The following is a 12,778-nucleotide window of genomic DNA, read 5'->3' as shown; positions in this document are numbered from 1 at the left end:
TGTCAGTGAACCTTGTACACGAGATCCCTTCTTACTGGAAAACAACTTACAGGATTGTTTTATTAAAGTGTGAATCACGAAGGCTATCACATTATCCTAGGACAGCAAACTTTGATCCATATGCCACAGGGAACTCACTCAGCATATATGATACGTGATGCAATTGCACTGACTTCAACCTGACAAATGCTCACACTTTAAGCCCTTTTGATGAATCTCCAAACGCTAACCAAATAAGCTAGTTTTAATAACTACAGTGTGGACCAGTCTCAGGTCTTATTTAGGAATCTGGTTTCTAAAAACATTCAGAAATTCCCCTTCAGCTTTGTGTGTAATTTAAACAAGACCTACCATGCTAAAAACAAAGACTAAACTCAACTTTTTAAAAAGTGTCATTTTCCCACACAGAACATTAACAATATGTTTGATATAACCCATGAGCCTTTTCCTTTTTGCACTTCCATTCACTCTGCTGATGGTAGAGTTAAGCATTCAATCCTCATGTTTAACTAAATAGAAAAACATGTACAGAGTAACTGTGACCATTACACCAGGCACTTGTGTCCCGAAGTGCCTGCTGTTTCCTCTGGAGTCCTTTGTACCATCCTGTCCCCATTCTTCTGGGCAGCAAATTGGTTGTCCTAATAGCTACACACAACTTCCAAGTTCCAATACCAGCTGGCTTACGGGCCTGGCCAGCCTTCGGTTTACAAGCCCCATGTGACCACCAGCAGCCAAAAGCAGCTAAGAATGCAGCCCAACACAAGACTATAAATTTACTGAAAGGTTTTCCCAGCATTTTCTTTTCCAGAAGAAAGGAGCTAATATTGTATGGCAAGATTAAAACCCAAAACGAAAAAATGCATTTATTAGATTATTTAAGTAAACACAGCCTAGGTAACTTCGTTTGTTTATGTTGCTTTTCCACAAAGGGATTTGAACAGGAAAGGTCTCTGTTGATTTCAGTGATATCTGCCCTTCGTTGATTGCACATAATTGAAACAGATGCTGCACTTGGCCATCACAATCACAGGATGACCATGAACCAGTTGATAGCGAAGTTATCTAAAGTCTCATGCAGGCCTACTCAGACCTTCAGACTGGTCAACAGTTTAAGTAAACAAGATAAGGAAAATGCCAGCACTTTCTTCCTGAGCCTTGCAGTAAAAGGCAAATCGCTACTGTTGATGACAAGTTCAAAGCTCATTGTCAATATAAGTTTCTGGATTTTTTTCCCCCCTCTCAGCTTCTCTGACGTCTTAGAAGTTCTAGAACCTGGGAGTTAAAGGGACAAACTCTAGAACTAAGAGGCCAGGATCCAAATCCCTGTTCCAATGATTATAGTTCAGCCATGGACTGGACATGTCATACCTCTGAGCTTTGATAATTTATCTGACAGCATGTAACAAGTTCAAATCAACAGCGGCTGAAATGCAGGATTTACACTTTGACATCAAGTGACTACAAGCACTTTTATGACTAATATGTCATATCCACGTAGCCAGGTACACTCCTGCTCTGACCTCCATCACCACCCCCACCCTCTGTGTGTTCGATTACACAGTCCAAGATGGCACCAGGAGTTCCATTCACTTTACCCAGATCCCAGATCACAAGACTGGAATGTGGGTTTCTGACTCCTTCTGGATGCTCAAATACCACATACTAAATATTTTCCCTCCCTCCCTTCCTTCCTTCCTTCCTTCCTTCCTTCCTTCCTTCCTTCCTTCCTTCCTTCCCTCTTTCCTTCTTTCCTTCCCTCTTTCCTTCCTTCCTTCCTTCCCTCTTTCCTTCTTTCCTTCCCTCTTTCCTTCCTTCCTTCCTCCTTTTTCCTTCCCTCTTTCCTTCCTTTCCTCCTTTCTTCCCTTCCTCACTCCCCCTTTTCCTTCCTCCTTTCCTTTTCTTTTGCTTTTCTTTCATGTGTTAACCCATTTCTCAGAGGCTGGTGGTTTAGACTCAGCTCCTACCCCATTCCCCACAGTCCAACCATCTAGGATCACTTACACTAAAATGCCAAACTAGAATCAGAGACCATGTGTCCTACTTTACCTTAGGCAACCAAAGCAGTCTGCACACAGGCCAGCTTGAATGTTGGCATCCAGGAGTTACCCCCACAAACCACTCAGATACCAGTCTCAGTCAAGCAGGGGTGGTTTATTGAATAGACACCGGGGACTGATCGGTCAGGCAGGTCTGAGAGTGTGACCCTAACTGTTTCCCAGGGAGAGCTTATAAAGGCAAAACCCAAAAAAGCTCAAAGCAACCAGAAAAGCTCATACACATGTGCAAAAGGTACTGCCAGGCAGTTGTGGTGGTTGGTTCGAGGCCAAGTTTATAGTAGCTAACTGTACAAAGCTATTCATTGCTACTGACTCTAAAGGAGGGCGAGGGTCTGGGGAATTTCAAACACCAGAGCATAGAACTTAACAGGATATGTCTTAGTGGTTAATTTGGGCATGAGAAAGATCCTCTGTTAACAATGTAACTTGGCTGGCAGAAGGCACAAAACAAAATGGCTACAGTAAAGTCGGTGGCTATGTAGGTGAGTATGGTCACAAGAAAATCCTTCTGTTTTAACCTTTACAAGTCAATTATCTTTGAAACAATCAATCATCTATTTTTCTATTGCTGCCCAGGCAATGTCTACAAAACCAATCTCTTGTGTTCAGTATCGCAGAATAAAACAGGGCTCCTATAAAAGTAGACCCCAAGAAGTTCAAATTTCCCCAGGAGTCCTGGAGCCTAAAGGCATAGGAGGAATGTTCAGTAGGAAGGGCTTTTATTTACACAGTGCTGACCATGTGTCCCATGGCTAACTCAGCTTATTCAGATTGCCCATCTTTTCCCCAAGGTTGATATACTGCCACAGAGAAGGTAGAGAGAAACTGAGAGCCTCTCTCTTTCTTTGGTTTGGCTAAATTGTAAATAACCCTAAATTTCTTCATCAGCACCATTCCCAATTTCTTTGAAATTCAAAGAAATTAAGGCTGTGAATTTATGAATCTATGTGTTCAGTGTAGAGATTTAAAAGGCCAAAAATAAAAGCAACAATTTAGCAGGCAGATAGATGGTTGCCTATCTGGAGTCAGATCCTTTTAACTTTAAAATGCTTACAAAACAAACATTGACTAAAACTAACTCCTAATGACTCTTGGTGCCTTAAGGCAAATGCCCGGTCTCACAAAAAGACCAGTGAAGTTGAATGACTGACTTAAGTAAGAGATTCACCCTTATGAAGACATTCCCTCCATGGAGTGGCTGAAATGACCATAACCACCTTCAAGAACTCCTGTCATGCTTTTGGATATCCTGTGTGATTGCACAATGACCATGGGACAGGTTTCACTGCCTAAGCTACAGATAATTAGTGCATTTCCTGGGAATACAATGGATTTACTGTGCACCCAGTCATGCACAGGTCAATGATGCTACTGAACAATGGATGTCCGACTCACACAGCACTAGGGCAATGTGGAAACCAATCATTACACCACAGCACAAGGGAGACACGGCACTGCAGCATATGCAGAGACATGCTGAGGTTAGTGGGTGCTTAGGTACCTCGGCCACATGCCTCATATTCAGTCTGTGATAGCAAATTCAGTAATCCATCATTTCTTTTTATTCTTCATATTTTTCCTGGGGCTGTCTTGTGTCTCAGCTCACATGTTACCCAAGGTAGGGTTTTTAACACTCACCTGAAGGCAAGGGTTCCCCTGTGTGTGTCCATTTAAAGGGACTTCCATATTGCCACTTGTTTTTGTCGGTTTGTTTTGTTTTAGTCTTGATTATTTGAGTTTTGTTTTGTTGTGTCATTTGGCTTTTGATTTTCTTTCTTTCCTCCTTCCCCTCCTCCTTCTCTTCCTCCTCTTCTCCTTCAATTTCCCCCTTTATTGAAAATAGATTCATTTTTCATATAATACATTCTGATTATGGTTTCCCCTTCCTCTACTTTTCCCAGTTCCCTCTCCCTTCCCTCCAGATCCACTCCCTTTCTGTTCCTCATTAGAAAAGAACAAACTTCTAAGAGATAACAACTGTAACATGGCAAAATAATATATAATAAGATGAAGCAAAAAATGATCATATCAAACTTGGACATGATAACTCAGAAGGAGAAGACTCCCAAGAGCAAGTCAGAGACCCATTCATTCCCGTGGTCAGAAGTCTTATAAAGTCACTAACCTATTAGCTACAATATAGACATGGGTAATATAATTTTATAATATGTAACATATATTACATTGTATGAATCATATAACATATAATTGTCTATTGTATATTGTATAATATATAGTATATAACATAAATATATGTAGTGACAATTTTGGAATTTTGATTTCTTTATAAAAACACAGAAACACTTATAAAAATGTACTTTCATTTTTATCCCAGGTGTAAGGATGTGGGGCTACTTCAGACTGTCTACAGCAGCTGAGCAATGGATGATTTGCCTCTTGCTGTAACAGAGGCGTGGTCTTGCCAGCAGCAGATAGCTTCTACAAGTATATGACATTTGGAATTCTGGGAAATTTTCAGAGGGTGTATAATTGCTTGGGCCCTGAAGTGAGGGGTGGTGGTAGTATTTGTTGACACTTAGGTGTTAGGTTTGCTAGTAGGCTAGGACAAATGGAAAAGATTAGATTCAGGGATCTCTCTCTTTCTCTGGCTATCTCCTCTATCCAGTGATGGGGGTTAGACAGGGGATAAAGGATGGAAGAAAGAAGAACCTACAAAGTAGCAAAGACCAGCTACTTGTATTATATATAATATGTAATATATAATAAAAAACCAAAGGCTATAATATGGACACAGAGGACCTGGTGTAGACTTGTGCATGCCCCGGGCTTGCTGCTTCAATCTCTGTGCCTTGCTTAGTTGATTCCGGAGGCTTTGTTCTCCTGGTGTTCTCCAGCCCCTCGGCTCTTACAATCTTTCTGTCTCCTCTTCTGCAGCATTCCCTGAACTCTGAGCAAAAGGATGTGGACCTCCATTCTACTTAGATTCTCTCTCCGCATAATGTCTGGCTGTGGATTTTTGCATCTGTTCTCATCTGCTGCCAGAAGAAGCCTCTCTGATGATGAGTAGATAAGGCATGGATCTATGACTGTAGTAAAAGACCATTAGGAATCATTTTATTGCTTTAAAGAAAAAGACCAGTAGTCTTTGGTGTTACCTTAGGTCTCTGGGCTATCTGGTCTCTGGATCTTGGTTACCCAAGCAGTGTCAGCTATGGAGTCCTTCTCATGGAGTGGGCCTTAAGTCAAACCAGATATTGGTTGCCTACTCCCATAAGTTCTGTGCCATCATTACTCTAGCACATTTTGTAGGAAGGACATAATGTAGATCAAAGGTTTTGTGACTGGGTTGGTGTCCATGTTTCTCTTTCAGTAGCCTGTAGAGTACCTTCCTGTTGTAAATTATAAAAAAAAAATGCTGTCTTTTACCCTGCACTAGATCCAGGGCCATAGTACCCCAAGATATCTGGTAGATATCCTCATCTCAGTCAGCAAATCATCAGCAGCTCTGCCCCATTACATATCACACTGCCTGAGGCTTCTCTCTGAGCCTGGTAGCAATCTCTCTATCTATCTAGTTCCCAAGGCAGGTTGCCACCATGGCAGAAATATACATCTCAATTTTGTGGTGGGCCAGTGTCTCCACCACCACAAATTCTCTTAAACTTAAATTGCTATATGAAAGAACACACAACACAATAACCTCTGATCCAATTGATAAGATATAATTTGCTCATCTAGACACACAAAACCCTGTGCACATCCATCCCTTAAGAATATTCATAACAACCTGTAAATGTGCAGAGAGGAATCTTAACATCAGCCTCCATGCTCTCTCCGTGGCTTCTCCCCTCTCTTGCTTCAGTCTCCTCCTCTCTCCAAAACTTTTCTCCCACCCATCCTTCCTTCTCATGCAATGACAGGCCTTGGTCTACCTTGTACCTGCCTACACCTGCATGATGACATCATCCTACACCTTTCCATACCGAAGAGACTAAAAAGTAGGGGTGAAAGTTCCATGTATGCACCAGCTCGATTTAAGGTGAATTATGTTCAGTAAATGGTGCGCGTGTGTTGTCCTCAGCAATCGGTTTGCAGAGAGCAACTCTGTCTTAGCAACAGCATGGGCTGTTTGGAGATTTCTGTAGGACCGCTGTAGACAACAATTCAACTGAATGCAATCCTCACCTGATTACAAGAGATGACCGGTTGAAAGTCTGTGTCCTCCATTACTAGGAATCTTCATCAGGTTCACCTTCAAGTTTCCATTGCATTAGTGTTTCACACTACTCTCCAAAGGTCCCTCAATTCCAGCTGACTCTCCTCAAACTCTCTCCCTTCACTGAATCTCCCTCAACCTGATTTCTCACCTCTTTCCATCCCCACCTCTCCTAGTCCACCAATAAATCTATTCTATTTCTCCCTCCTTTTTACTTAACCTTTCAGAGTCTATGGATTGAAACTTTTTTAATCATTTCCTTAACTGCAAATATCATTTTTTGTCTTTCTGACTCTAGGTTACCTCATTGAGGATGATTTTTTTTTGTCCTAGTTCCATCCTGTAAATTTCATGACATCATTTAAGAAAACAGGCAAGTAGTACTCCAGTGTGTGAATTACCACATTGTCTTTATCCATTCTTCAGCTGAGGGACATCTAGGTGGCTTCCAGCTTCTGGATATTGTGAATGAAGTCACAATGAACATGGTTGAGCAAATATCCTTGTGGCAGGGTGGAGCATCTATTGGGCATATGCCCAACAGTGGTATAGCTGAGTCTTGAGGTAGGTTGATTCCCAACTTTCTGTTGAACCATCAAATTGGATTCCACAGTGACTGCCAAAGTCTACACTCCCACTAGCAATGGATGAGTGTCCCTTTCTCTTGCTCTACAACCTCTCTAGCAAGAGCTGTACTTGTGTTTTTGATCATAGCCATTGACAGATGTGAAATAGAATCGAGAAGTCATATTAATTGCATTTCCCTAGTGGCTAGGGATGTCTTTGTTAGGGTTTTATTGCTGTGAAGAAACAACAAAGTCCAAGCCAACCCTTATAAAGGAAAACATTTGATTGGGGCTGGCTTACAGCTCAGATGTTCAGTTCATTATCATCACAGTGCAGAGCCTGCAGGAGGCAGAATTGGTGCGGGAGTACCTGACAGTTCTTCATCTTGATCCAAAAGCAGCAGAAGGGGACCGTCTTCCTCAGGCAGCTAGGAGGAGGAGGCCCTGATTCCGCATTAGGTGGAGGTTGAACATAGGAGACCTCAAACGCACTTATACACAGCAACACACTTCTCCCTAAAGGCTACCCCTACTCCAATAAGGGCACATCTCCTGATAGTGCCACTCCCTGGGCCAAATACCAAAACACATGAATCAATGGGGGCCAAATGTATTCAAACCACCACAGATATAAAACATTTCTTTAAGTGTTCCTCAGTCATTTGAGTTTCCTCTACTGAGAACTTTCTGTTTAGATCTGTACCCCATTTTTAAATTAGATTTTTTTATATATCTAGTTTCTTGAGGTCATTATGTAATTTGGACATTAGTCCTCCATTAGCTGTAGAGATGGTAAAAATATTTTCCCATTCCATAGGCTGTTGCTTTATCCAATTGACAGTATCCTTCACTTTACAGAAGTGTTCTATTTTCATGAGATCCCACTTATAAATTGTTGATCTTAATACCCATGCTATCAGTGTTCTGTTCAGAAAGTCATTTCCTGTGCCAATGCATTCAAGCTTATTCCCCACTTTCTCTTCTCTCAGGTTCAGTTTATATTGAGATCTTTGATCCACTGAGACTCGAGTTTTGTGCAGGGTGGTGTGGTGGATCTATTTGATTATTCTATATGAAGATATCTAGTTTGACCAAAGCTATTCGTTGAAGATGCTTTCATTTTTCCAAAAATCAAGTGCTCGTCTGTTTAAGGATTTACGTCAGGGTCTTCATTTGATTCCACTGATCAATGTGACTGTTTTTACACCAATACCAGGTAGTTTTTATTGCCATAACTGTAGTCAAACTTGAAATCAGAAACTGTGAGACCTCCGGTATTCTTTTATTTTTCTGGATTGCTTTAGCTATCCTGGTTGTTTTGTTTTTCCATATGAAGCTGAAAAATTGTCCCTTCAGGGTCTGTAATTGGATCTGTAGATTGTTAATGATAAAATGGCCATTTTTACTATGCTAATCCCTGAGCATGGAGATATTTTCATCTGGTATCTTTTTCAATTTCTTTCTACAAAGACTTGAGGCTTTTTTGGGATCCAAGTCCTTCCCTTGCCTGGTTAAAGTTATCCCAGAATATTTTTCTATTATTAGAGGTTACTGTGAAAAGTGTTGTTTCCCTCATTTCTTTCTCAGCCCATTTGTTATTTGAATATAGTAGGGTTACTGATTTTTGTTTCTTCGAGTTAATCTTATATCCAGCCACTTTGTTGAAGATGTTGTGTTTATCAGCTGTAGAAGTTCCCTGGTAGAATTTTTAGGGTCGCTTATATATGTTATCACATCATCTGCAAATAACAATACTTTGACTTCTTCCTTTCTGATTTGTATCCCCCTGCTCTCCTTCAGTTTTGTTATTGGTCTAGCTAAAGCTTCAAGTATTATGTTGAATAGATGTGGAGAGAGTGGACCACCTCGTCCTGTTCCTGAGTTTAGAGGAATTGTTTTGAGTTTCTCTCCATTTGAGTTGATGTTAGCTATGGGTTTGTTGTAAACTGTCTTTATTAGATTGAGCGAGGTGTGCCCATTTTATCCCTATTCTCTCCAAGACATTTACCCTGAAGGGGGCCTTTGAGCTGGGATTCTTCTCCTTCCTCTATACTTATTATTCTTAGGTTTGGTCCTGGATTTCCTAGATATTTTGTGTCAGAGTTTTTTAGATTTAGCATTTTCTTTGACTGATGTATCCATTTCTTCTGTCAGATCTTCAACACTTGAGCTTCTCTCTCCCTTCACTTGTATTCTGTTGGTGAAGCTTGCCTTTGTAGTTCCTATTTGAGTTCCTAAATTTTTCACTCCTAAAATTCCCTCATTTTGTGTTTTTATTGATCCTTTTTCTATTTTCTTTTTTAAAAAATATTTATTTATATTATGTACATGAGTACACTTTTGCTGTCTTCAGACACACCAGAAGAGGGCATCGGATCCCATTACAGATGGTTGTGAGCCACCATGTTGTTTCTGGGAATTGAACTCAGGACCTCTGGAAGAGCAGTCAGTGCTCTTAACCACTGAGCCATCTCTCCAGCCCCATCCTTTTTCTATTTTCATGTATTGAACAATTCTATTAATTTCTCCCAACTTTTTGTGTTTTCTGGAATTTCTTTGAGAGAATCAGTCCTTTCCTCCTCAAAAGAGACCTTAAGGACCTCTATCACCTTTATATAGTTGGTTTCAAGGTTTTTGTTACTTGTGCTCCAAATATGTTGTAATATTCTGAGCTTGCTGTGGTAGAATAGCTAGGCTGTAGTGGAGACATATTGCCCCGGAAAATTTTATTGTGTTTTACGCTGGCATCTAGGCATCTGGGTTTAGGAGGATAACAGATCTACTTGCTGATTTCTGGTTTTGTTGGTTGGGTGTTTTGTTTCTTGGTGTCTATTTCCTTTCTGTAATTTTGGAGAGTGTAATGGCTGTGTGTTGTCAGATTTCCTGGCCTGCTCAGCTGGTATGTTAACAGGAAATACCTGCCGCTGGTGGTGGTAAGAATCCTGGAGTGATTTGGGGAAGGAAGATTAAGGAAGAAGGTCCTTGTGATCTGTTGGGGATAGGGTCAACGAGGGAAGGGAGGTCAGTATAGAGGGAGGGAGCACTGGATCTCAGGAACAGGAGGACAGGTGTGGTTCTGCCTTTAGCCTACTTGTTGCTGTGGGAAGTGGCTCATGGGTTAGCAGGGGGGTGCTTCCTGGGTTTGGGGGCCGGGGCAAATCAAGAAGAGTGTGTTGTCTGTTTAGAAAGAGAACATTTGTGGGATCCACAGGAGATGGAAGCAGGAGGCCAAGGAAGGCTTCTGGGGTTCTGCTGAGGAGTTGAGATGAGACTGCTGGCCTCTGATTGTTAATGTTGAAGAATAAAACAAAGGCCTTGTGGGTGCTAGTCAAGGGCTCTATCACTAAGCTTCATCTCCATCTCTCTCATCTCCACTTGGATGTCTAAGGGAGACTGATATTCCTAATCTGTCCACCCACAAATTAAATGAGTATTTTTAAATCACTGGATGAGTGGATGGATGGGGTGCCACATTGGAGGTGGCAATGGACTCACATTCCTTCTTCTGACCTAGACCCATAGAACCACCCTTATTGCACGAATCTAGAAAGCATAGTCTTACTGGATAACATTGTGTTTTTTCAAAGTTTCTATTACTAGAAGGTAATAGGAAAGATCAATATGAGGGTTACAATTTACAGACTTTCTGAGTGTATGAGTGGCAATAACTATGCACTTATGATCTCCCATTATTGATCGGTCTTTCTTTATCCTGGACACCAATACACACCGCCTCTCTGTGGTGATAAATTATTATGAAAAGCTCTCTTACATTCCAAGACTGAAACTTTTGCTGAACCTCATAGCCAAGTCAGTACACCTTTAAAGTATTTAAGACGTCAGACTTCTGTCCTATTGTATAATCAGCCTCTTCGTTTAGCCCGCCTTTCAGAGAACAATGAAAGAATTAACCTTACTTGTGTTGGATTTGTCATGCGATCACCTGCACAAGGTAAGCTGATGCATACCTTTAATGTAAGTTATGTATTCTTCCATGACCCTGACCCAGATAGCAATGTGCATTGTGTGCTATGATAATCGTTTGCTGAAAACATTAAAGAGGTCAAAAGTGATCTTATAAAACAAATAAAGGTTGAAATCAACATGGGTATAGGTTGTGAAAGTTTGTTTTGTTTTCTTTTACTTTTCTGAAGGTTCCTGGGTCAGGTAGAATCAGCAAAGTTCAGTTTCTTGTAAAACTGTTAAAGATTTCTCTAAAGTATCCCCCATTCCTTCCCCCATGTGATACTTTCTGTGCTGCTCATTTAAAGAGAGAGCAAAGAGCTGTGTTAGGGACAAATTCACAAGACAGAGCTGAGGTGGACACAGATTCAGACTCGTAACAACAGACAGATTGCAGACAAGCCAGTAAACAAAAGCTAAAGATAGAAGACACAGGGAGAAAAGCCGGAAGATCAAGCTTGGGTTCACTCTTGGTCAAATTACTCCAAGGGGGAAGTGCTTTGATTTCTTTCATTAAACTGACCCTGACACATTTTGGTGGCTCTATTTTAATGTGTTTAACTGATGCATCTCATAAAACACAGCCTTCCCTGCAGCTTCTGTGGAGATCATCATTGGCTCCCTGCTGGCTCCCTCATCCACAATAAACTTTGCTTCTTGTCTTTTAAGATTCTCTTTAAGCCAGTGACTTTCTCTTTGTGTCTTCTTTTTTATTAGGAGCAGGCTGATCCCTCCACCCCATGCCAAGCCCACACTCTTCCTAATCCAGATGACCCCTTTAATTATCTATCTCCTTCTCATGCATTTTATTATCAGGAAATCACACTGGCGGCTATCCTGGTCTTTAATTAAATGTTGCTACCTCAACTGGACTTTGATCATACATTCATTCAAATATTTATGAGCACCTTGTTTGCCTAAGCCCTAGATATGGACTAGATGCCAGATCTTGGCATGAGTACACAGAGGTGAATGCCATGCCTACACACACACACACACACACACACACACACACACACACACCACAAAAGAGCGGGATACAGGTGATTAGCAATTTGAGAGAGGTTGTTTTGGGAGTAGAAGGAGACATATAACCCACTGTGAGAAGGTCTGGAGACACTTCTTGTGGAAGAAATGGCATTGAACAAAATGAAGAAGGCAGAAGGAACTTAAGCATATTATGTCAGTAACCTTTTTATCACCATGACAAAAATTTCTGAAGCTGTCAACTTAAAAAGAGGAAAGACTTACTTTAGTTCACAGCTGCAGAGATTCCCATGGTCCTTCAGCCCGTGAGCTTAGGACTGGCTTAGTAATTATGCTGAATGCACACGATTTTCATTTGTGGTGAATCAGAGACAGGCAGCAAGGTGCTAGGATCACAGCATTTTCCTCAAGAGCACACTTGAAACTTTCCAACTTCTTTATTAGGTGTTCCACCTCCCCGCAACAAGCTGCTGAACAAATCTTTAAAATATGAAGCTTGGTAGTGGTGGGGATGGGGTACTGGATGAGGACAATCATGGTCCATATCCGTATATGTCCATATAAAACACACTTCAAAACAGTTTTTGTAATGTACTTTTTGCCCTTACTAGATAATGAAGGATGGCAGATACGCGACACTAAAGTATACCACTTGAGCATCAATGTTTCATGCCTAAAGACACTTGAATAGGAACAAATGCAAGAAAAGTCATTTTTGGGTCTCCCAAAGCAGGACATCAAACCGCCATGTAAACTACGGCTATCCCCAAATACCATTACCCGAGATGAGAAGTTAAGGAATCTAGAAATTTGCACAATGAACCTTATTTCGCTAATCCTTACATTCTTTTTGTTTTCCTTTATGCTTAGTTACTTTTTCATGACTATCACCCTTTGTTCAATATACACACTTAGACCTAATCACTTTCAGGATCCTCATTTTTCTGTAAGGGCTCCCATGTACACACAAACTTGTTAAATAAAATGTACATACATCTATTAATCTGCCTCACACCAATTTCTCA

At 40.9% G+C, this 12,778-nt stretch overlaps 1 long non-coding RNA gene across 1 annotated transcript; it reads left to right on the top strand.

Annotated features, from left to right (window-relative positions):
• The first annotated feature begins 1,135 nt into the window (after positions 1-1,135).
• On the top strand, positions 1,136-4,325 carry LOC134481759 (uncharacterized). The gene is made up of 2 exons (XR_010057531.1): positions 1,136-1,505; positions 3,962-4,325. It is a non-coding gene; the product is annotated as an uncharacterized LOC134481759 (long non-coding RNA).
• Positions 4,326-12,778: the final 8,453 nt, after the last annotated feature.

Source organism: Rattus norvegicus, chromosome 14 (genome assembly GCF_036323735.1).
Source record: "Rattus norvegicus strain BN/NHsdMcwi chromosome 14, GRCr8, whole genome shotgun sequence".
NCBI lineage: Eukaryota > Metazoa > Chordata > Mammalia > Rodentia > Muridae > Rattus > Rattus norvegicus.
The sequence above is the reverse complement of the archived record's forward strand: the minus strand, read 5'-3'. Positions and strand labels throughout refer to the sequence as shown.